Genomic DNA, 25,393 nt, shown 5'->3' on the forward strand with positions numbered 1-25,393 from the left:
CCGAAATGTGCGGTGCGCGTGCTCAAGATTTACAGGGACTGGCAATGATGACTGCTCCTGCAAATTATGCTATTAGGCCCAAGGGGTCGTGATAACATGGAAGGAGGGGTTGATTTATCAGAGGCAACTAACGCCCCATCGACTAGTCAAAGCCCTCATTAGCATAGGAAATGAGAGCCATAGAAATGCTTTTCCTTCTTTTTACAGAAAAATGTTATACAGGGCTGTTAAGGCAGGAAGTTTACTCATAAACAAGTGAATGTTGCTTGGTTGGAGGACATGGGGGACCGGACAGGTTCCCTTTAATTACTGTATGGGGCCAGAATGAGCAACATACATTATTAGTGTATGGTGGCAAGTGGGAGACATTATTACTGCTGTAATATAATTTACTTTTAGGAGACTGCTTTCCATGAAAGGGGGGTCTTGTTACTGTGCAGGGCGTCACTGTAGCTTTTATTCTTCCTCTGGCATAGTGTAGAAGTCAGGAAAAAAGGGAGGAATGTTCTCTGGAATAGATCAGCAATAAATGACTGTTATTTCCTGTAGAGACAACTCCCGGCAAGAAGAAGAAGTGGCAGTATCTGTAAGATGAAGACGAAAAGTGAAGATATAGGATTTCACCTAGAAACGTCACTGGTGAGTCACTGTATCACATGTACACAGACTCTTAAAGCTATATTCAGAGCTCCTGTGTATGATGTCACCTGTGATCCCTGTAATACCTGTACAATATATACAGAGCTCCTGTGTATGATGTCACCTGTGATCCCTGTAATACCTGTACAATATATACAGAGCTCCTGTGTATGATGTCACCTGTAATCAGGCTCGGACTGGCCCACAGGGTAACGGGAATCCCCAGGTGGGCCCCTGTACAGATCTGGGCCCCCAACCCCACTGTATGGGCAGTACTTGGCATAATTCACTTGATTCTCTCAGTACAGAAAAAAACAGCATCTCATCATTCATTAACCAAACTGCCCAGTTTATTTTTATATAGATGCATGTAAAGAAGCTGCGGAGACACCATCACGTGTTTCTCGACGCAAGCAGTGAATAGCCAGGCCTTTCCCCGGGAAGGAACAACCACGGGAAGGGCAGCATCCTATGAAGGAAAGCCACCTATGCCAAGCATGGTATCCATCCACAGACAGCTGTTTCGGGGTTTTTGCCCCTCATCAGTGTGGAGTAGGAATCTGGCTATTAGGAGCAGTGCCTAGTAAAAAGGCTATAAAGGCACATATGATTGGCCTCGGGGAGACCAAAACATCCAACACCGCGGAGACACCATCACGTGTTTCTCAATGCAGTGATTCCAGAACACTGCCCCCATCCCTTATGGGAAATATGCAGATGCATGTAAAGAAGCTGCGGAGACACCATCACGTGTTTCTCGACGCAAGCAGTGAATAGCCAGCCAGACACGTGATGGTGTCTCCGCGGTGTTGGATGTTTTGGTCTCCCCGAGGCCAATCATCTGTGCCTTTATAGCCTTTTTACTAGGCACTGCTCCTAATAGCCAGATTCCTACTCCACACTGATGAGGGGTAAAAACCCCGAAACAGCTGTCTGTGGATGGACACCATGCTTGGCATAGGTGGCTTTCCTTCATAGGATGCTGCCCTTCCCGTGGTTGTTCCTTCCCGGGGAAAGGCCTGGCTATTCACTGCTTGCGTCGAGAAACACGTGATGGTGTCTCCGCAGCTTCTTTACATGCATCTGCATATTTCCCATAAGGGATGGGGCAGTGTTCTGGAATCACTGCGTTGAGAATCACGTGATGGTGTCTCCGCGGTGTTGGATGTTTTGGTCTCCCCGAGGCCAATCATCTGTGCCTTTATAGTATTTTTATATAGAGATATAGGTAAATTTGTGAATGAGGGCAGTGTAATATTTGTATGCAGGTGAAAAGTGGGCCCCCCAAAGTCAGTAACGGGTGGGCCCTTGGCACCCCAGTCCGACACAGCCTGTGATCCCTGTATTACCTGTACAATATATACAGAGCTCCTGTGTATGATGTCACCTGTGATCCCTGTATTACCCGTACAATATATACAGAGCTCCTGTATATAATGTCACTGGTGATCCTTGTTTTATCCGTAGAGGTACAGTATTGCAGTGTGATGCGTCCAACAGTACAAAGGTATTATTAAACCAATGTTCACTCTTAATCCCCATTTAATAATACCTTTGTATTGTTAGATGCATCACACTGCAATACTGTACAGGTGACAGCCAGATTTGGTACAAATATTGTCATCCTCTGCTGATATACAAATAAGATGGTCTTTTTCATATACGTTTATGTACTCTAAGGGATTCCTGTTGTGAATTCTGTGGCAGAGCTCCCTCCTGTGGTCACAAGTGGTACTTCGGCTGATTCTCTCTGGGAGCTTCCGTTTGTGGAGGAAACTGGTACTGCTGCTTCTGAGTTTCCTTCCTCAGGTAATCTGGTGAGGTCGTTAGGTGCTTCTCTACTTAACCCCACCTAATGCTTTGATTCATGCTTCCTGTCAATGTTCCAGTGTTGGACTTGTGTTTCTCTGGATCATTCCTGTGGCCTGCTGCTCTGCATAGCTAAGTGCTTCTTTGCTATTTGTTTCTATTTTTTCTGTCCAGCTTGTCCATTTTGTTTTGCTGGAAGCTCTGGGATGCAAAGGGTGTACCTCCGTGCCGTTAGTTCGGTACGGAGGGTCTTTTTGCCCCTTTGCGTGGTTTTCTTTAGGGTTTTGTGTAGACCGCAAAGTTATCTTTTCTATCCTCGTTCTGTCTAGAATATCGGGCCTCACTTTGCTGAATCTATTTCATCCCTACGTTTGTCTTTTCATCTTACTCACAGTCATTATATGTGGGGGGCTGCCTTTTCCTTTGGGGTATTTCTCTGAGGCAAGGTAGGCTTGTTTTTTCTATCTTCAGGCTAGTTAGTTTCTCAGGCTGTGCCGAGTTGCATAGGGAGCGTTAGGCGCAATCCACGGCTGCCTCTAGTTGTGTTTGGAGAGGATCAGGGATTGCGGTATGCAGAGTTCCCACGTCTCAGAGCTCGTTCTATTATTTTGGGTTATTGTCAGATCACTGTATGTGCTCTGACCTCCATGTCCATTGTGATACTGAATTGCCTATCATAACAGTACAGGAAGCCAAAAGTACTAATGATTCTCAATAGAGGGAAAAAAGAAGTTCTGAGACCATTTTTTTTTCTTGGCTTTGTGTTTTGTCTTTTTTTTCCCCTAGACATTTGGGTGGTTCAGTACACAGGTGTAGCGATGGACATTAGAAGTCTGTCTTCATTTGTGGATCAGCTCTCGGCAAGAGTACAAAAGATTCAAGACACTATTGATCAGAAATCTATGTTAGAACCAAGAATTCCTATTCCTGATTTGTTTTTTGGAGATAGAACTAAGTTTCTGAGTTTCAAAAATAATTGTAAGTTATTTCTGGCCTTGAAACCTCGTTCCTCTGGTGATCCAGTTCAACAGGTTTTGATTATTATTTCTTTTTTGCGTGGCGACCCTCAGGACTGGGCATTTTCTCTTGCGCCAGGAGATCCTGCATTAAGTAATATCAATGCGTTTTTCCTGGCGCTCGGATTGCTGTACGATGAGCCTAATTCAGTGGATCAGGCAGAAAAGAATTTGCTGGCTCTTTGTCAGGGTCAGGATGAGATAGAGGTATATTGCCAGAAATTTAGAAAATGATCAGTGCTCACTCAATGGAATGAATCTGCGCTGGCAGCTATGTTCAGAAAGGGTCTCTCTGAAGCCCTTAAGGATGTCATGGTGGGATTTCCTATGCCTGCTGGTTTGAATGAGTCTATGTCTTTGGCTATTCAGATCGGTCGACGCTTGCGTGAGCGTAAATCTGTGCACCATTTGGCGGTATTACCTGAGCTTAAACCTGAGCCTATGCAGTGCGATAGGACTTTGACCAGAGTTGAACGGCAAGAACACAGACGTCTGAATGGGCTGTGTTTCTACTGTGGTGATTCCACTCATGCTATCTCTGATTGTCCTAAGCGCACTAAGCGGTTCGCTAGGTCTGCCACCATTGGTACGGTACAGTCAAAATTTCTTCTGTCCGTTACCTTGATCTGCTCTTTGTCATCATATTCTGTCATGACGTTTGTGGATTCAGGCGCTGCTCTGAATTTGATGGACTTGGAATATGCTAAGCGTTGTGGGTTTTTCTTGGAGCCCTTGCAGTGTCCTATTCCATTGAGAGGTATTGATGCTACGCCTTTGGCCAAGAATAAGCCTCAATACTGGACCCAGCTGACCATGTGCATGGCTCCTGCACATCAGGAGGATATTCGCTTTCTGGTGTTGCATAATCTGCATGATGTGGTCGTGTTGGGGTTGCCATGGCTACAAGCCCATAATCCAGTATTGGATTGGAAATCCATGTCGGTGTCCAGCTGGGGTTGTCAGGGGGTACATGGTGATGTTCCATTTTTGTCAATTTCGTCATCCACCCCTTCTGAGGTTCCAGAGTTCTTGTCTGATTACCGGGATGTATTTGTTGAGCCCAAGTCCGATGCCCTACCTCCGCATAGGGATTGTGATTGTGCTATCAATTTGATTCCTGGTGGTAAATTCCCAAAAGGTCAACTGTTTAATTTATCCGTGCCTGAGCACACCGCTATGCGCAGTTATGTGAAGGAATCCCTGGAGAAGGGGCATATTCGCCCGTCATCGTCGCCATTAGGAGCAGGGTTCTTTTTTGTAGCCAAAAAGGATGGTTCGCTGAGACCTTGTATAGATTATCGCCTTCTTAATAAGATCACTGTTAAATTTCAGTACCCCTTGCCTTTGTTATCTGATTTGTTTGCTCGGATTAAGGAGGCTAGTTGGTTCACCAAGATTGATCTTCGTGGTGCGTATAATCTGGTGCGAATCAGGCGAGGCGATGAATGGAAAACTGCATTTAATACGCCCGAGGGTCATTTTGAGTATCTAGTGATGCCATTCGGACTTGCCAATGCTCCATCAGTGTTTCAGTCCTTTATGCATGACATCTTCCGAGAGTACCTGGATAAATTCCTGATTGTGTACTTGGATGACATTTTGATCTTCTCGGATGATTGGGAGTCTCATGTGAAACAGGTCAGAACGGTTTTTCAGGTCCTGCGTGCTAATTCTTTGTTTGTGAAGGGATCAAAGTGTCTCTTTGGTGTGCAGAAGGTTTCATTTTTGGGGTTCATCTTTTCCCCTTCTACTATCGAGATGGATCCTGTTAAGGTCCAAGCCATCCATGATTGGACTCAGCCGACATCTCTGAAAAGTCTGCAAAAGTTCCTGGGCTTTGCTAATTTTTATTGTCGCTTCATCTGCAATTTTTCTAGTATTGCCAAACCATTGACCGATTTGACCAAGAAGGGTGCTGATTTGGTCAATTGGTCTTCTGCTGCTGTGGAAGCTTTTCAAGAGTTGAAGCGTCGTTTTTCTTCTGCCCCTGTGTTGTGTCAACCTGATGTTTCTCTTCCGTTCCAGGTCGAGGTTGATGCTTCTGAGATTGGAGCAGGGGCTGTTTTGTCGCAGAGAGGTTCTGATTGTTCAGTGATGAAACCATGTGCTTTTTTTTCCAGGAAGTTTTCGCCTGCTGAGCGGAATTATGATGTGGGCAACCGAGAGTTGCTGGCCATGAAGTGGGCATTCGAGGAGTGGCGTCATTGGCTTGAAGGAGCTAAGCATCGCGTGGTGGTATTGACTGATCATAAGAACCTGACTTATCTCGAGTCTGCTAAGCGTTTGAATCCTAGACAGGCTCGTTGGTCGCTGTTTTTCGCACGTTTTGACTTTGTGATTTCGTACCTTCCGGGCTCTAAAAATGTGAAGGCGGATGCTCTGTCTAGGAGTTTTGTGCCCGACTCTCCGGGTTTATCTGAGCCGGCGGGTATCCTCAAGGAAGGAGTAATTGTGTCTGCCATCTCCCCTGATTTGCGGCGGGTGCTGCAAAAATTTCAGGCTAATAAACCTGATTGTTGTCCAGCGGAGAAACTGTTTGTCCCGGATAGGTGGACAAATAAAGTGATCTCTGAGGTTCATTGTTCGGTGTTGGCTGGTCATCCTGGAATCTTTGGTACCAGAGAGTTAGTGGCTAGATCCTTTTGGTGGCCATCTCTGTCGCGGGATGTGCGTTCTTTTGTGCAGTCCTGTGGGATTTGTGCTCGGGCTAAGCCCTGCTGTTCTCGTGCCAGTGGGTTGCTTTTGCCCTTGCCGGTCCCGAAGAGACCTTGGACACATATCTCTATGGATTTTATTTCAGATCTTCCCGTCTCTCAAAAGATGTCAGTCATTTGGGTGGTCTGTGATCGCTTTTCTAAGATGGTCCATCTGGTACCCTTGTCCAAGTTGCCTTCCTCCTCTGATTTGGTGCCATTGTTCTTCCAGCATGTGGTTCGTTTGCATGGCATTCCAGAGAATATCGTTTCTGACAGAGGTTCCCAGTTTGTTTCGAGGTTTTGGCGAGCCTTTTGTGGTAGGATGGGCATTGACTTGTCTTTTTCCTCGGCTTTTCATCCTCAGACTAATGGCCAGACCGAACGAACCAATCAGACCTTGGAAACCTATCTGAGATGCTTTGTTTCTGCCGATCAGGATGACTGGGTGTCCTTTTTGCCTTTGGCTGAGTTCGCCCTTAATAATCGGGCCAGCTCGGCTACCTTGGTTTCGCCATTTTTCTGCAATTCTGGGTTCCATCCTCGTTTTTCTCCAGGACAGGTTGAGTCTTCGGACTGTCCTGGTGTGGATACTGTGGTGGACAGGTTGCAGCAGATTTGGACTCATGTAGTGGACAATTTGACCTTGTCCCAGGAGAAGGCTCAACGTTTCGCTAATCGCAGACGCCGTGTGGGTCCCCGACTTCGTGTTGGGGATCTGGTTTGGTTATCTTCTCGTCATATTCCTATGAAGGTTTCCTCTCCGAAGTTTAAACCTCGTTTCGTTGGTCCTTATAGGATTTCTGAGGTTATTAATCCTGTGTCTTTTCGTCTGACCCTCCCAGATTCTTTTTTCATACATAACGTCTTCCATAGGTCATTGTTGCGGAGATACGTGGCACCTATGGTTCCATCTGTTGACCCTCCTGCCCCGGTTTTGGTGGAGGGGGAATTGGAGTATATTGTGGAGAAGATTTTGGATTCTCGTGTTTCAAGACGGAAACTCCAGTATCTGGTTAAATGGAAGGGTTATGCTCAGGAGGATAATTCCTGGGTTTTTGCCTCTGATGTCCATGCTCCCGATCTTGTTCGTGCCTTTCATGTGGCTCATCCTGGTCGGCCTGGGGGCTCTGGTGAGGGTTCGGTGACCCCTCCTCAAGGGGGGGGTACTGTTGTGAATTCTGTGGCAGAGCTCCCTCCTGTGGTCACAAGTGGTACTTCGGCTGATTCTCTCTGGGAGCTTCCGTTTGTGGAGGAAACTGGTACTGCTGCTTCTGAGTTTCCTTCCTCAGGTGATCTGGTGAGGTCGTTAGGTGCTTCTCTACTTAACCCCACCTAATGCTTTGATTCATGCTTCCTGTCAATATTCCAGTGTTGGACTTGTGTTTCTCTGGATCATTCCTGTGGCCTGCTGCTCTGCATAGCTAAGTGCTTCTTTGCTATTTGTTTCTATTTTTTCTGTCCAGCTTGTCCATTTTGTTTTGCTGGAAGCTCTGGGACGCAAAGGGTGTACCTCCGTGCCGTTAGTTCGGTACGGAGGGTCTTTTTGCCCCTTTGCGTGGTTTTCTTTAGGGTTTTGTGTAGACCGCAAAGTTATCTTTCCTATCCTCGTTCTGTCTAGAATATCGGGCCTCACTTTGCTTAATCTATTTCATCCCTACGTTTGTCTTTTCATCTTACTCACAGTCATTATATGTGGGGGGCTGCCTTTTCCTTTGGGGTATTTCTCTGAGGCAAGGTAGGCTTGTTTTTTTCTATCTTCAGGCTAGTTAGTTTCTCAGGCTGTGCCGAGTTGCATAGGGAGCGTTAGGCGCAATCCACGGCTGCCTCTAGTTGTGTTTGGAGAGGATCAGGGATTGCGGTCTGCAGAGTTCCCACGTCTCAGAGCTCGTTCTATTATTTTGGGTTATTGTCAGATCACTGTATGTGCTCTGACCTCCATGTCCATTGTGATACTGAATTGCCTATCATAACAGATTCCTTACCAATTGATATACAGGTTTCCACAGTGTAGATATACTGTAAAAACGGGGTCAATCCCTTCTCCCCTTCTACACATATTTTGAGTCCTATGTTAATCCCTATTATCTATATATATAATTGCCTAAGGGTTTTTCCGTCTGTCTGTCTGTCCTGGAAATCCCGCGTCTCTGATTGGTCGAGGCCGCCAGGAATCGACCAATCAGCGACGGGCACAGCGACGATGATGTCATAATGGACGTAGACATCCTGCGTCTGATTGGTCGAGGCCGCCAGGCCTCGACCAATCAGCGACGGGCACAGTGATGATGATGTCATAATGGTTGCCATGGCGATGATGATGTCATAAAGGTTGCCTCGACCAATCAGCGACGGGCACAGCGACGATGATGTCATAATGGTTGCCATGGCGATGATGATGTCATAAAGGTTGCCTCGACCAATCAGCGACGGGCACAGCGACGATGTCATAATGGTTGCCATGGCGACGATGATGTCATAAAGGTTGCCTCGACCAATCAGCGACGGGCACAGTCTGCCGCGAATTCTGGAATCATCATTGTCCATATACTACGGGGACATGCATATTCTAGAATACCCGATGCGTTAGAATCGGGCCACAATCTAGTTTTATATATATGTCTGTTGTGTTTGTTATCTCATTGAGACTAAAGGTCTATTTTAAAAGGATTATTAAAAGATATATTTTAATCTTACCACTACCTTGCTATATACTATATCCGGATTGGTAGCTCCATTTATTTTCATGGCAACCAGAAAGATCCAAAGCTGAACGGCACTAAGGTATTACTCAAAATATGTGTCCAGATACGATCCTCAAGAGCTGATGAAAGTTGTTATACTGCAACCAGTATCTTCTGCTTGACGCTTCATTTTCTTCATTTATTTTCATACCTGTATTATCTGTACACTGACTCTATATGCTGAGCTTCTGTGTATAATATTACTGGTGATCCCTATATTACCTGAACACTGACACTATATACAGAGCTCTTTTGTATAATGTCACTGGTGATCACTGTATTACCTGTACACTAACACTATATATAGAGCTCTTGTGTATAATGTCATTGGTTATACCTGTACTACCTGTACATTATACACTATATACAGAGCTCCTATTTATAATGTCACTGGGGATTATTGTATTACCTGTACACTGACACTATACACTATACTGTACACTATACACTCCTGTGTATAATGTCACTGGTGGTAATAACAGTGTTGTTAGTATTGTAAGTTTTATTCATGACCAGTATTGTAGTATTCGGTCACTGTGGTGGTAATATGTGGTCTGGTCATGGTGTGGCTGTATTTCTCCCTTTTATGTGGTATTATTTGGCCATTATGTGGGGATAATATCTGATCTGGTCATGGTGTGGTGGTATTTGTTCCTTGTATGTGGTAATATGTGGTCTAGTCATGGCATGGCAGTATTTTTCCCTTGTATGTGGTATTATTTGGTCATTATGTGGGGATAATATCTGATCTGGTCATGGTGTGGTGGTATTTGTTCCTTGTATGTGGTAATATGTGGTCTAGTCATGGCATGGCAGTATTTTTCCCTTGTATGTGGTATTATTTGGTCATTATGTGGGGATAATATCTGATCTGGTCAGGGTGTGGTGGTATTTGTTCCTTGTATGTGGTAATATGTGGTCTAGTCATGGCATGGCAGTATTTTTCCCTTGTATGTGGTATTATTTGGTCATTATGTGGTGAAATATGTAGTCCAATCTTGGTGTGTCAGTATTTCTCCCTTGTACATTATGTGGTATTATTATAACTTCATTTAAGTAAAGAACACCTTTAATGCAAACTATTGTAATTGTACATTCCTGTAATGATGTGTTTTACAGTTGATGCTCCACTATAACGGGGATAATAGCTAACAGGTATTTGTATGTACAGTTACGTCCATATATATTTAGACAGAGACAACATTTCTCTAATTTTGGTTATAGACATTACCACTATGAATTTTAAACAAAACAATTCAGATGCAGTTGAAGTTCAGATTTTCAGCTTTCATTTGAGGGTATCCACATTAAAATTGGATGAAGGGTTTAGGAGTTTCAGCTCCTTAACATGTGCCACCCTGTTTTTAAAGGGTCCAAAAGTAATTGGACAGACAAAATAATTTTAAATAAAATGTTCATTTCTAGTACTTGGTTGAAAACCGTTTGTTGGCAATGACTGCCTGAAGTCTTGAACTCATGGACATCACCAGACGCTGTGTTTCCTCCTTTTTGATGCTCTGCCAGGCCTTCACTGTGGTGGTTTTCAGTTGCTGTTTGTTTGTGGGCCTTTCTGTCTGAAGTTTAGTCTTTAAAAAGTTAAATGCATGCTCAATTGGGTTGAGATCAGGTTACTGACTTGACCATTCAAGAATATTCCACTTTTTTGCTTTAATAAACTCCTGGGTTGCTTTGGCTTTATGTTTTGGGTCATTGTCCATCTGTAGTATGAAACAACGACAATCAGTTTGGCTGCATCTGGCTGGATCTGAGCACACAGTATGGTGGCTCTGAATACCTCAGAATTCATTGGGCTGCTTCTGTCCTGTGTCACATCTATATATATAATTGTCTAAGGGTTTTTCTGTCTGTCTGTCTGTCTGTGTGTCTGTCTTTCTGTCTGTCTGTCTGTCCTGGAAATCCCGCGTCTCTGATTGGTCGAGGCCGCCAGGCCTCGACCAATCAGCGACGGGCACAGCGACGATGATGTCATAAAGGACGTAGATATCCCGCGTCTGATTGGTCGAGGCCGCCAGGCCTCGACCAATCAGCAACGGGCACAGTATCGACGTAGATGTCATAATGGTTGCCATGGCGACGATGATGTCATAAAGGTTGCCTCGACCAATCAGCGACGGGCACAGCGACGATGATGTCATAATGGTTGCCATGGCGACGATGATGTCATAAAGGTTGCCTCGACCAATCAGCGACAGGCACAGTCTGCCGCGAATTCTGCAATCATCATTGTCCCTATACTACGGGGACATGCATATTCTAGAATACCCGATGCGTTAGAATCGGGCCACAATCTAGTCATCAATAAACACTAGTGACCCAGTGCCACTGGCAGCCATGCATGCCCAAGCCATCACACTGCCTCCGCCGGGTTTTACAGATGATGTGGTATGCTTTGGATCATGAGCTGTACCACGCCTTCGCCATACTTTTCTCTTTCCATTATTCTGGTAGAGGTTGATCTTGGTTTCATCTGTCCAAAGAATGTTCTTCCAGAACTCTGCTGGCTTTTTTAGATGTTTTTTTAGCAAAGTCCAGTCTAGCCTTTTTATTCTTGATGCTTATGAGTGGCTTGCACCGTGCAGTGAACCCTCTGTTCAAAACAGCTGACATGTCCCGGCTTTGATGCGGGCTCACCGCCGGAGCCCGCATCAAAGAGGGGCTTCTGACCTCGGACGTACTATCCCGTCCGAGGTCAGAAAGGGGTTAAGGATGGCTTGTTTCACCTGCATGGAGAGCTCCTTTGACCGCATGTTTACTTCACAGCAAAACCATCCAAATGCAAGCACCCCACCTCAAATCAACTCCAGGCCTTTTATCTGCCTAATTGAAAATGACATAATGAAGGGATAGCCCACACCTGTCCATGAAATAGACTTGGAGTCAATTGTTCAATTACTTTTGGTCCCTTTAAAAACAGGGTGGCAGATGTTAAGGAGCTGAAACTCCTAAACCCTTCATCCAATTTTAATGTGGATACCCTCAAATGAAAGCTGAAAGTCTGAACTTCAACTGCATCTGAATTGTTTTGTTTAAAATTCATTGTGGTAATGTCTACAACCAAAATTAGAAAAATGTTGTCTCTGTCCAAATATATATGGACGTAACTGTAACTGTAAGGTAGGTTCCTAGCATCAATTGTAAAAGTAAAAAAAAAAAAACAGTACATACTTACATTCTGGTGTCTGTCCCCCGGCATCAGCTTCCCTGCACTGTGTCAGCGCCGGCCGGCCGTAAAGCAGAGCACAGCGGTGACGTCACCGGCCCTGCGCTTAGTAACCCAATGTTTACCCTGGTTATCCGGGGACTTCGGCATCGTTGGTCGCTGGAGAGCTGTCTGTGTGACAGCTCTCCAGTGACCACATGATGACCTAAACAGCGACGCTGCAGCGATCGGCATCGTTGTCTATATCGCTGCAGCGTCGCTAAATGTGACGGTACCTTTAGACTAACACTGGCAATCCTGTTTGCCAGAAGCCAGTATGTATAGGGGAGGCGAGTGGCCAATTCTGAGCAGTTGAGATCATTCAGGTAGGAAAGCTTCATAGATTCTGAACTGCACAGTTTAACCCCTGCACTGCTAACATAATCCTGTACCGTTTAATATGAAGGAGAAGTGCTTCTAATCAGTGCAGGAGTACGTGAAATCAGACGCTGCGGTCTTCTAGTCCCTCTCTGTCACGGTAAACCTGTGACTGTGCCATATAACACAAGGAAAACCATAGAAATAGTCAAACACTCTAGTAAATTTGCAAAAATAAAGCAAGCCGCATTTGAATTTAAATCAATTTTTCTGTGTCATTATAAAATTAGGAGAGGTGATAAAAAAATGAAATTAGAAAATTAAAAGTAGCCGTTCCGTATTTAGTTACTGACTTTTATTTGTTAATGACTTTCCAGTTAGTTCTTCTGTAATACCATTAAAATTAATAGCAGTTCCAGTGAGTTAATTATAAAGCCACAAATGCTACATTTGATTTATATAATCATGGTTACAAGGCTTCCAAGGACTTTAGTATTATTGAAATGGCCTGATACACAAGTTGTTCTTTTCTTCGAACTGAAATATTTCATTTTTATTACATGTTTCTCTACAAAAGAGAGGACTATGAAATGCTTTGTATAAAACTTCTTTACAATTGCTGTAGAGATTTCTAAGTAGCTTACAAACAAATATAGATATAATAGAGTTAATCCCCTTAACGACCTGGGATGTATATTTTTGCCACAGCCCTTTTGCTTAGGGCTGTATTGAACCTGGTTCATCCACAGCAGATTCCAGCTGCGTTACATTGCTGTCATCTGTCCCTAACCGCAGAAGCCAGGGTTGAACTCCGCTGTTGTTAACTATTTAGTTGCTGCTATCAGTTACCGACAGCAACTTTTTATGATGTAATTTTCTATGTGCACATGAACTGCAAATTCGCCATATACTGCAATACTACGGTATTGCAAAATATAGTACAAGCTGATCACAAGTTCAAGTCCCTTACAGGGACTAGAATATAAAGTAAAAAAAAGTTTTAAAAATATATAAACTTTGAATCAACCCTCTTTCCCCATTCAGAAATATAGAAGTTAAAAAATGACAACAATAATCATATTTGGCATCAAGGTGTCCGAGAACGTCCGTTCTGTCAAAACATAATATTCTTTAAATTATTAAATGACGAACATAAAATAAACCAAAATACTAGACCTGCTGGTTTTTGGTCACCTTAAAAATACAATAAAAGTGATCAAAATATCACATGTACCTCAAGATGGAATCACTAAAACATCAGCTCAATGTGCAAAAAAAGAACCCTCACTCATTTCCAAGGACCAAGAAATGCTAACGTTAAGGGTATCAGAAAATGGCAACGTGAAGAGAATTAAAGAAAAAAAAATATTCAGAAGTTTTGTATCGTAATCATACTGACTTATACAATCATATTACCAGTTTATTTTTATTGCACTACAAACCCAAACAACAATGGCGTAATTGTGTGTTTTTTTCATTTCACCATATCACAGCATTTGAAACTTTTGTCCCATCTTTCAGTACGTTATTTGGTAAAATGAATGGTGTAATTCAAAACTACAAATCATCCCACAAAAAAACCAATCTCTCATATTGCCATGTTGATGGAAAAATGAAAAAGCAAATGGCTCTCACTCATACATTTTGGAGGGTCATCAGGCAGCCCTCTAAACGCTTGGCAACATGTTGCTCATACTACTGTCAGCAGCCTGTATGGCCTAAACATGCCACCATGACCTGCAGCATCTCTGGACTTGTCTCCCATTGAGCATATCTGGTACGTCATTGGTTGGCAATTGCAAATGGCACTGCCAGCAGCAAATCTTGATTAGAAATGAGTGAACCTTTCAAGGTTCAGTTCGGCGAATATCCCGATGTTCGCCGATTATTTTCACAGAACGGGTCATCTTACGTCCCGAATCCCATTGCATTAAATGGGAGGCAAATCCAAACAGATATACAACATCTTAAGGAAGGGGGGCAAAAAACTTTCCAAACAGCTCAAATTTGGGGCAGACACCAGGAAAAGTGGCATCAATTGACCCAGTGTACAAATAGTATAATTGCACAACATGGATGCATGGGACAGGGCTTGGACTAGCATTTCTAGCTGAAACATTGACAGGTGGATGAGTGACAGGCGTAGGCCTGCTGTCACGGGGCTACCACGACAGAGAGGTTCCAGAGAACCGCAGCGCTCTGGGCCTCATTCACACAGTGAACAGAAGCTCTTGACCTGTATTCTGACCTAGCTGCTTTGTGCCAGCAGTGCAGGAGTTAACCTTATTGCTAAGCTGCTGAGAGCTGGGTCTCTCAGCTGAAGTGGATTTTGTAATCTGATCCTCAATATACACCCAGTCCTGACTTCAGCTATTGTCAGTGATCAGTTCTACTGCCTGGCTTGGAGGTTGAAGGAGCATAGTGTTCTAGTTGGAGGTTTATTTACAGAGATTGGTGTCTGCTGTTTTGGTTGCTTGTTTAACCTGTTTTCCTTCCTAGTTTATTCCTTCTCTTCCCTTCTCTGTGTTTCCTCTGTGGTTGTGTGAGCATTCGGTGAGTTTGAGACTGTAAGTTACCTTGTCTGTATACCCTGTTATTTGTTGTATTGTTACACTGGTGCAGTCCACCTCCTTTTGGGGGGAGAGGGGGCCACTCATAGGGCCTGCACAGGAGACAGGGATACACTGGCGGCTCAGGCCTCCTAACCATCATAGGTACCCCTGAGATAAGGGAAAGCCAGGGCCCCATTATAGTGGCAGGGACAGGTGCGGGTCCCAGTACGCCATCCTGCCCCTTTATCGCCGCTTACGGCGTGACACCTGCTTTCTGAAACATCTGCCAAATTCAAGCAACACACATGAAGCCATCCCAACTTGGAGTCCAAACATTTCCAAGAATTAGAGGCAGACACCAGAGAAAGTGGCATCAATTGACACTGTAGAACATTTTATAATGGCAAAGAAGCAGTGAGTCATGGGCCAAGCATGAGGTATCGGGGTCTGTGCCAGCATTTAGAGCTTTGAATTGAAGTTTCAATTAGGACTAGGTGGATGAGGGGGCGGTCTAAACCTTCTTTGCTGAGAGCCCTGATATCTCATGCGACAGCTCCAACTGTTTTTTTTTTCCAGCAACACTCAGGTGGCACAAATATCAACTTGGTAGAGTGCTAATGTTAGAAAAATGTAAGGATAGTAGCATAGCTAGTTGACTGATCAATTGACCCACAGTAGAACATTTTATAATGGCACAGTAGCAGTCACCATGGCCCATGTGTGAACAGGTTGTGGGATGCAGTGACAGACAGGAGGCAGAACAAGAGTTAACAGGTTTATTAACAAAGGGATTACTCCACGCAGGGAGGTGAAGGGTAAACAGGTATTTGGCATGAGGAAAAGGCCCAGAATAAGGACAGGTTAAAGTAAACAATGTTAGTAGATAAAGCAACTGTTATGAGAGGTTAAACTTATCAGTCCGAAGGCTTCTTTGCTGCAGAGTCTTAAGGTACCGTCACATTTAGCGACGCTGCAGCGATCCAGACAACGATCCCGATCGCTGCAGCGTCGCTGTTTGGTCGCTGGAGAGCTGTCACACAGACAGCTCTCCAGCGACCAACGATACCGGTCCCCTGGTAACCAGGGTAAACATCGGGTTACTAAGCGCAGGGCCGCGCTTAGTAACCCGATGTTTACCCTGGTTACCAGCGTAAAAGTAAAAAAAAACAAACACTACATACTTACATTCCGGTGTCTGTCCCCCGGCACTGTGCTTTCCTGCACTGACTGTGAGCGCCAGCCGGAAAGCACAACGGTGACGTCACAGCTGTGCTCTGCTTTCCGGCTGGCCGGCGCTCATAGTGCAGAGAAGCACAGCGCCGGGGGACAGACAGCGGAAGGTAAGTATGTAGTGTTTTTTTTTTTTACTTTTACGCAGGTAACCAGGGTAAACATCGGGTTACTAAGCTCGGCCCTGCGCTTAGTAACCCGATGTTTACCCTGGTTACCAGTGAAGACATCGCTGAATCGGCATCACACACGCTGATTCAGCGATGTCAGCGGGAGATCCAGCGACGAAATAAAGTTCTGGACTTTTTACACTGACCAACGATGGCACAGCAGGATCCAGATTGCTGCTGCCTGTCAAACTCAACGATATCGCTAGCAACGTCACGGATCGCTAGCGATATCGTTCAGTGTGACGGTACCTTTAATGCTTAACGGTGGTACAGAACTGCAACACAGGACTAGGGTAGAAGGGGCAAAACTGACCCTGCACTATGACTAGGCTGATACCCTACGATGGAGTGGGCGACCCATTCCTTGCGAATAGACCCACCGACGATCCTAGGTTAATCTCAAGCGAAAACCTATAGATAGGGGGAAGGGGTTCCCTAAAAGATCTAAGGACTGGGTACAAAAACGGGTCACCTCCTAACAGAAAACACAGAGAAGGCTGCAGATACCAATAGAAAACAGAAACTAAGACAAGCTGAACCAGAGGTTCCAGCACTGCACAAATTACACACACAGAACACAAAGCAAAGCACCAAGCTAGAGCTCAAGCAGATTAACACTGATGTCCAGCAAGGACTGGGAGGCAGGTGCTGGTTAATAAAGAGTGATACAAACACCTGACCCAAGACAAACCCAGTACCAGAGGAAAAAGACCAGCAGCCAGAACTCCACAAGAAAATGGCAGATAATCACAAACTAAACAGATTCTATTGCATTGACAATATTGTGCTTTACTTTTTAACATCTATTATATGCCTGAGATCCTATTCCGATTGTGGAGTGAATGAAGGACTCCTTTTGATCATTTGATGTTTCGTTGGATTAATTGAACCATATAAACTAGCAGAGTTGCTCTCTCCTTTATATGAATGAAGGAGAAGATATGGACCTTTTGGTTTAGGTTCCATGGAGCAGGTTTATCCCAAATATGGAACTATGTTGTCATAGAGACATCATTGGCTCTTTACTTGCCAGGTGAGGGAGATTTACCGCTTCAATGACATCTATGAATACCATCCCCCTCAATATGTCCTTTTTTGTCTTTCTATAGCCGTGCCCTCAGAGACGCCTCTATGACGCATATAGTGTCACTCTAACTCATCGACTCGAATAGGTTGGTGTGGGAGGTGCTCACCCACTCGAATAGGCTGGTGTTAGGGTAGGAGTCATTACATGGGGCACGACAGGGGATTTTAGCGATAGACATATTCATCTCTTCCCCCTTTTTTTCCAGCACGGTGCTTCCATGAGCAGGTTCCAAAGACATACTGATGGGGAATTTAGATTGTGAGCCCCAACGGGGGACAGCAACGATAATATGTGCAACCTGTAAAGCGCTGGGGAATATGTTAGCGCTATATAAAAATAAAGATTATTATTATTATAATAGGTGTCTCAAGATATTGGTGAGATCCTTCCAATTTTATAATTGCATTGGTTACATTGTAGGCACTATATATATATATGTATATATATATATATATATATATATGTCATATTTGTTTTGTAGCCATGTATGTTATATGTATTGTCTGCAGGTTTTTATATTAAACTGATACCCGATTGGGGATTTAATTTGATCTAATTAAAAGTTGTGTTTTAAGGTACAAATGTCGCTGTCTTTGCCACCAAGTTAGATCAAGGTGCAGGAACTTCAGATTGCGGCTTTAAGCTACAGCAGAATGGATGAACATCCATTTCTATCACATGGAATTTGCAATGAACTTCGCCAAAAATTCAGATAAATGTGAAATTTTCATGATTCAATGTGCATGGCTCCAGCAAAATGGCGACCAGCCGGTTCACCAATTTGTCGGATTCTCTTGAGGGATGAGAAGGAGTTAAAATAAAAAGAAAATCATTCTCAGCTGTCCTAGGTCTTCAACTGACTCCTTGTCGGCCCCGCCACTGTTTTTTGGTCCCACGGCAATTTTAGGTTCTTACAGCACTGAGACTTAAGCCCTCACTTGAGCTGTGGCACATGTCATTAGTGTCAATGATATGTGTCGCTACTCATGCAACGACGTGGCCCTCAGCGTTAGAGGACCAGATAAGCTGCAGAGCAGGTACAAGGAGTCAGGTGAGTATATCACATAGGTGAGTATAGAGACTTCCCTCTTACTTTTACTATGGCTTGGAGTCAAGAGACAACTAAGAGAATAATAAACATCTTTTCATGGCAATTGAGCAAATTTAAAAGTGATTCAACTTAATAGAATTGTATTCGTGCTCAATAGAATCAGCGGACAGATTTGCATAAATCTGTCTAGAGCAAATCCTGGGAACTTCCCTCATCTCTATTCGGGAGACACTGATGAAATCCAACTGATCCACATTAAATCCTATTGCAAACATTGCAAAACATGTTCAGACAAAATCTGTAAACGTGTAAAGAAAACATGTCAGCCCATGAAAAATACAAACACAAGGGTTTGGCTTCATGTTTCCAAAGACGCATTTGCTACTTCATTCTGTAAATAATAACATTTTCAGAAACCCAAACTTTAGAACAGAAAACATTTCCTTGATCACTTCTTCCCCTTAATTTACACGATAGGGGTGCTATATTAGCTCAGGACACTCTCAAATAATCATGTAGCACAGAGAGAAAAAGAGCACAAAAAGTCCCAAATAAAATCCAAATAATAATTTATTCCAAGAATACAAGTAGACACTACAAAATAACCACAAAAGAATCAAATAGACAAAGTGGAATAGCTAACATTGCAGGTACAACACCCAGATACCGCGTATATCAAAGTGGATGGGAGGACACCAACTACCAATCCCACAGACAATGTGTGATATGCTATCACGTTGGGTAAATAATGTCACTGGTAGGAGATATCAAAGTGCTCAGAACAATAATTTAACGCAGCTTCTAAAACGGTATATCCATAAATACAAAGTCAAAATATAAGGTGCTGCTATAAGAAAACTGAAAAGCAGTGAGACACTCAACCAGTAACAACGTAATCCAGCACAAAATTAGGTATGTATCACTTTAAGATACATTCACATTAGGGGTGTGCAATGATATCCTTACCCATAGTCTCCACTGCGTTCATCTGAGTAGTGCAGCCCCAACGCGCTTTTCGCATTGACTCACAACACCCCACTCGGAACATACAGTATATTATTGCATGTGCTTGTATGAATTAAAGGGAACCTGTCAGCAGGATTGTGCTCAGTAACCTGCAGACAGTGTCTGGTCGGCGCCGTTATACTAATTACAATGATACCTGTGATGAAATCCCTCTTGTGGTTGTTGTTTAGTCTTTATTTTCAGTTTTGAGTTAATGATACGCTCGTGCTCCGAGGCGTTCATGTGGTGCTCTGATTAGGTATTCACCAGTATGGCTTCTGACAGGTCACTGATCCCTCACTGACCTGCCCCCTAGTTTATATAATGAATATTATATATAGCTTGGGAAAAATTCCCCTACTGCAGACAGGCGCCAGCAGTGGAGCCTGCGCTGCAACATGATCGCATATGTAATCATATGTAAAGTGTATATAATTCATTTGTTTGATGTTTTCCTAAAATTCATTAAAAAAAATCAGTTTGAAAATGCCATCAGCTGTGCCTGCGCAGTAGCAGCTATTGGTGATCCAATAGCTGCTACTGCGCAGGCACCAGTGGTGCCATCTTGCTAGAGAAAATAATTTCCTCATCCAAGGTGGCGCCGCCGGTGCCTGCGCAATAGCGCTATCTGGTATAGGAGAGACGACCCTGCCCGTGAGGGCTCATGCGGCACCCCAGGGTCCTGGTCGGCGCAGTGGTATTGCTTTCCTCTCGGGGGGAGTGATGCTACTTTTGGAGGCAAAGAAGGATAACTGCATCCAGGTATCACAAACATGCAACACATTTCACACTCCAGGCCACCGGGGGGAGCTTCTGCTCCTATTTATTAGGTCACTCCCCATATATATATATATATATATATATATATATATATATATATAACTGGTAGTCTGCAGGGAGAGTTAGAAAGTTCCAGACCAGAGTCTGAGGAGGATGGAAGGTTAAAGGAGCTGTGCATGCCCTCAGAGCTGCAGCTCCCAGAAAGAGACATTGAAAGGCAGAACTGTATTGCAGCGAGCGTGCAGGAAGTTGAAGCAAAGGAGAGGATACCAGAAGGGGACCAGCCCCGCTCAAGCTGACTCCTTCTGAGGCGCAACATCCCAGTAGCCGGAACACCAAGGGAGTAAGGACCTCTACGCCTTATTTCAGAGACCGGCAGGACAGCTAATTGCAGGTTTCCTGTTCGCACCTACACCCAGGAGGCACGGTGACAACTACAGAGCCGGGTTATCTAAGAGACCCTATAAGCAGGCTCAAGTCACCAGTCATACGGGTATTGTCCTATCCTATATGGGGGACAGAGAGAGCAAAACACCACATCTGTGAGACCCTTATGTGAAGCCATAGGCAGTAAGGGACTACACCACTGCAGCGCAAAGAAAGGCTACTGATTTCCACCTGGATAAAGGAACTCTGGACTTGCCTCCAAATCGGCCGGATTCTGCCTGCCCTGTGATCTGGTGCCCTGGACTGTGGATGCTGAAGCCGTCAGTAAAGGTAAAGAGACTGCAACCTTGTGTCCTCGTTCTTCTCTTCGCCTCTCACCACCCACCATCTACACACCGGGAAGCCCTGGGGACATACTTCACCTGTGGAAAGGTATACCATCTAGCTGCCATAACATCACCCCAGCGGACCCCTTAAAGCAGCGTTGGTCACCCTGACAGAATACCACAGGTGGCGTCACGAACATTCCCCTTAAAGACCATTCCCTTTTACACGGACATCCCAGGGCCATGGGCTGGGTCAGCCACCGTGACATCCCCCTGTGAACCGAAGGACCCGGTAGCAAGTACCCCACGGCCCTTGGGGGGCGATCCACTCACAATCTACAATAAGTGAGGATAGAGCTGGCAGTGCTTTTGTTTCCACACTAAACCACCATTAAATGTAAAAGGCCATACTTTTATGGTGATTTGGCATATAACTGTACATGGCAACTTTGGAGAGGGCATCTCTGATACTATATCAGACTAGAATTTTTCTGTCCTTATGGTTGGGGGGATGCACAGAATGGCATCACAGGATGCAGGATGTGCACCCCTGCTCTATAGTAACTAAAACTCACCATATACATTAAATAGCTGTCGGCCGATCATTTGGTTTGAATCCATCTCGGCAGGCTCTCCCACACACTGGAGCACCTATTCAGTAGAGTTCCCTAATAGAGCTTGGTGTAGAGTGCCCTTATAGAACCTGATGCAAAGTGCCCTAATAAAGCCTCGTCCGGAAAGCCCTAGTAGAGCCTGGTGTGGAGTGCCCTAATAGAGCCTGGGGCAGAGGACCGTAACGGAGCCTAGTGCAAAGTGCCCTAATAGAACCTAGTGAAGAGTTCCCTAATAGAGCCTGGTGCAAAGTGGACTAATAGAGCCTGGTGCTGCGTAACTTAACAGAACCTGGTGCAGAGTACCCGAACAGAGCCTGGTGCAGCGTACCCTGACAGAGCCTCGTGCAGAGTACCCGAACAGAGCCTGGTGCAGAGTACCCTGACAAAGTCACTGGTAAAGTGACATGTTTCACTTAAGGCTATTAGCTTCAATGATTTGAAACCAAAAAGTTCGCTGAGAGGGGTTAATTGGCCATTTTAAGGGATGGGATTTTAAGTGAACAAGTAAAGAGCAGGTGGGAGGTTTTTCACCATATCTTCACCCCAGGTAAATAGAAGGTAAATAGTCGGCCTTCACAATCATTAGGTGCTTGGTAGGCCTGTAGAGTGTAAGGCCCCTTTCACACATCAGTTTTTTGCCGTCAGTCACAATCCGTTGGCTCGATGGATCGACAGATCCGTCGCAGATTGTGAAAAACTGATGTGACAGATTTGTTTTTTAGATGAATCCGACTAGCGGATCTGGCTAAATAAATCAGAGCATGCTCAGTTAAAAAAAACAGAATCCGTCGCTGTCCATTTTTTTCAACGTACACAAAAAAGTTACTTTGTCTGTTTCTCCGGCCACTGGACTAACAATTTGCGATAGATCCGGCGAACGATGGATGAAACGTGAGGCCATCTGTTGCAATCCGTTGCTAATACAAGTCTATAAAAAAAAAAAACGGATCCGGTGGCATCAGTTGCCGGATTTGTTTTTTTCAGTGCTATGGGTCCTGATAAGGAAAACTGAACCATTGTATGTTTTGGTAAGACTGAGCCTGTATACCATTTTTGGCATGCTTCAGTTACCATCTTTTCAAGATCTGGGCAGTATCTTATTCTCTGTAACCACTTGTAATTCTTTTCGCTCCCAAGATGAGGCTCTCTCAAGTGGGCCTCTCGAGCAGCTACTGGACCTAATGACATAGGAATTACAACCTGATGGCAGTGCTGCAACTGCGACTGTAAGTAGATCTTACAACACAAAAGGCCCTGAATCACACTCAGTTTATCCCATTGACACTACAGGTTTTTTTTCCTTTGAGGACAGCCTTGCTCAATCCTCAGGACGGGGCTAAATATTGGCCTGTACTCTGCGTTTCACCCACTGCACATCTCTGTTGTCATTCTGGGTCTGTTCCCAATCCATGGGGCTTTTCCGAGCACCGTGGGCATCCTAGAGGCCAATCCACTTGAATGTATCATGCTCTGGAGGACAGGCAGTCGGCCTAGGCTGGGTGTCTCAGTGTCCTCGAGTTATTCATTGATACACCTAGCCGTCGGGCCCAACGGAACATGGGAAGTGGGTCTGCGTTTCCATTTTCCCTTCCTGAACGGAAATTGATGCTTTAGTTAAACTTAGTCAGCTGTGCCATCCACCTCTTTTCTTGCTCCCCAAGTTTAGCATTTACCAGGTGGGCCAATGTATTGTTGTCAGTCATTGCTACCATTTCAGCCCCCGTTAGGTCCTCTGCAAATCGTTCTATCAAAACCAAATCAAAGCCAGTAACTTTATCCTGAATGAACTATAATTTGCAGGGTTACGCTCTGTCTCTCTTTTGGTACGGTTTCCATAAGCGACCACTCTCTCCCGGTCATCCTTTACTTGCAATAACACTGCTTCCAGACCATTAAGACTTCCGTTTGTGTAGAGCAGCAATGGAGCATCAAACCAGTAGATCGACACAAACTCGAAGTTCATGTCACCCAGGCAATGTTCCATTAGCTGCTGAAATGTCCCAGGTGCACTTGAAAGACCAAATGGCATTCTGTTGAACTTGTAAAGACCCACCAGGAGAATGAACGCTGTTTTCACCTTGTCTTTCTCTGCTACTGGAATTTGCCAGTATCTGCTGGCCAAATCAAGGGTGGAGAAGTGCTTAGCTTGACGCAGAGTGGATAGTGATTGTAGGAGAGGATAGATATCATATATTGTGAGAGCATTCAATTTACTGTAGTTGACACAGAAGCGGATGGGACCATCCTCCTTATGCACCAATAAAACTGGCACCACCCGAAGACTCTTGCTCTCTCATAAGACCTGGTTGTCCATCATGCTGGCCACGATGTTGTTTACTTCTTGGTACACTTTTGGAGGGATCTAACAATAGCATTTCCGGATTGGAGGAATATCCCAGGTTGGAATCTCATTCTCAGTGGTAGAGGAGCATCCAAAATCTTCTTCTCAACGTGAGAAGGCCTCCTGAAATTCCAATAGGGTGTCTTCCAGAAGCTTTTGCTGGACAGGGGTCAGTGTTCACCAATCTACCCCATCTGATCCATTATGATTCTGCCATTCCACTCAGCAGTCAGATTTTCTTTCCCCGCTACTTCAACAGCATAAGTCCAGGCTGAATACCGATTTGGCTGGAGGTTTAACCCTGATCTTTGGAGTAAAACCCCTTCAGGCACAGACTTCAGCCAGCAGCTTACCCCGGGGTATAGCGACTTCACTATCCAGCATGATAATGCAATGGATGGGCACAAAGCCATCTTCCACAGTTGCCAGCACACGGGCCACAAATGGTCTTTACTGGGACCCCTCTTTGAGTTTTGGCTGAATAAGCATCACCACGGGTATACGTGAGGGAACTATGACCAGGCACACAGGGTGACTGGATGAGGTGCTTTTCTGAAAGCTGCAACTTCTCAACACCTGCTGCAGGACCCTCTGTGTTGGCCAGTAGGTTGTCATGTGTTGCCAGTACCGCGGCCCTTCTTCAATGAACAGATGGTGATGCAGATCCCATAATATGTGTATTCCCAAGGTCACGTCCATTCCCCTCCTTGGGGGTGATCCACCAGAACCACTCTTTTTGTGCCAATGTCTTAGCCACAAAGCTTCACTCTGATCCATACGATTCCCTTCACAAACAGCTGGCCATTTTTGTCTAATATTTTAATTTGTTTGGTGATCTGAAACATTTAAAGGGAACCTGTCACCCCGTTTTTTGAGATTGAGATATAAATACTGTTAAATAGGGCCTGCGCTGTGTGTTACTATAGTGTATGTAGTGTACCCCGATTCCCCATGTATGCTGAGAAATAACTTACCAAAGTCGCCGTTTTCGCCTGTCAATCAGGCTGGTCAGGTCGGGAGGGCATGTTCACAGCGCTGGTTCTTCCTCAGCTTTACGTTGGTGGCGTAGTGGTGTCCGCATGTTGAGGTGACTAATCCACTGTGGGCACGTGAACAAGCAGCGCGCGATCTGCGCTGTCATCCCTTTCGTCGGTGGGGGGCGGCCATCTTCCTGGGGCCGCGCGTGCGCAGATCGAGTGCTCTGCTGCACGGGGCTTCAGGAAAATGGCCGCGGGATGCCGCGCGTGCGCATTAGAGATCGCGGCGGCCATTTTCCCAAAGCTGAGTTTGCATCTCGGCTTTGGGAAAATGGCCGCCGCGATCTCTAATGCGCACGCGCGGCATCCCGCGGCCATTTTCCTGAAGCCCCGTGCAGCAGAGCACTCGATCTGCGCACGCGCGGCCCCAGGAA

General features: G+C 44.9%; 1 protein-coding gene across 2 annotated transcripts in view; it reads left to right on the top strand.

The window, feature by feature from the left end:
- Positions 1-550: 550 nt before the first annotated feature.
- LOC138648233 (histo-blood group ABO system transferase 2-like) overlaps positions 551-25,393 on the top strand; it is a 79,641-nt gene continuing 54,798 nt past the window's right edge. Inside the window, exon 1 of one of the 2 annotated variants that reach the window (XM_069737785.1) lies at positions 551-639. The gene's annotated coding sequence lies outside the window, so the exon portion shown is untranslated. The remainder of the gene's footprint in view (positions 640-25,393) is intronic. The other variant, XM_069737786.1, reaches the window with a different exon arrangement.

This window comes from Ranitomeya imitator, chromosome 8, assembly GCF_032444005.1.
Source record: "Ranitomeya imitator isolate aRanImi1 chromosome 8, aRanImi1.pri, whole genome shotgun sequence".
In the NCBI taxonomy this organism is placed as follows: domain Eukaryota; kingdom Metazoa; phylum Chordata; class Amphibia; order Anura; family Dendrobatidae; genus Ranitomeya; species Ranitomeya imitator.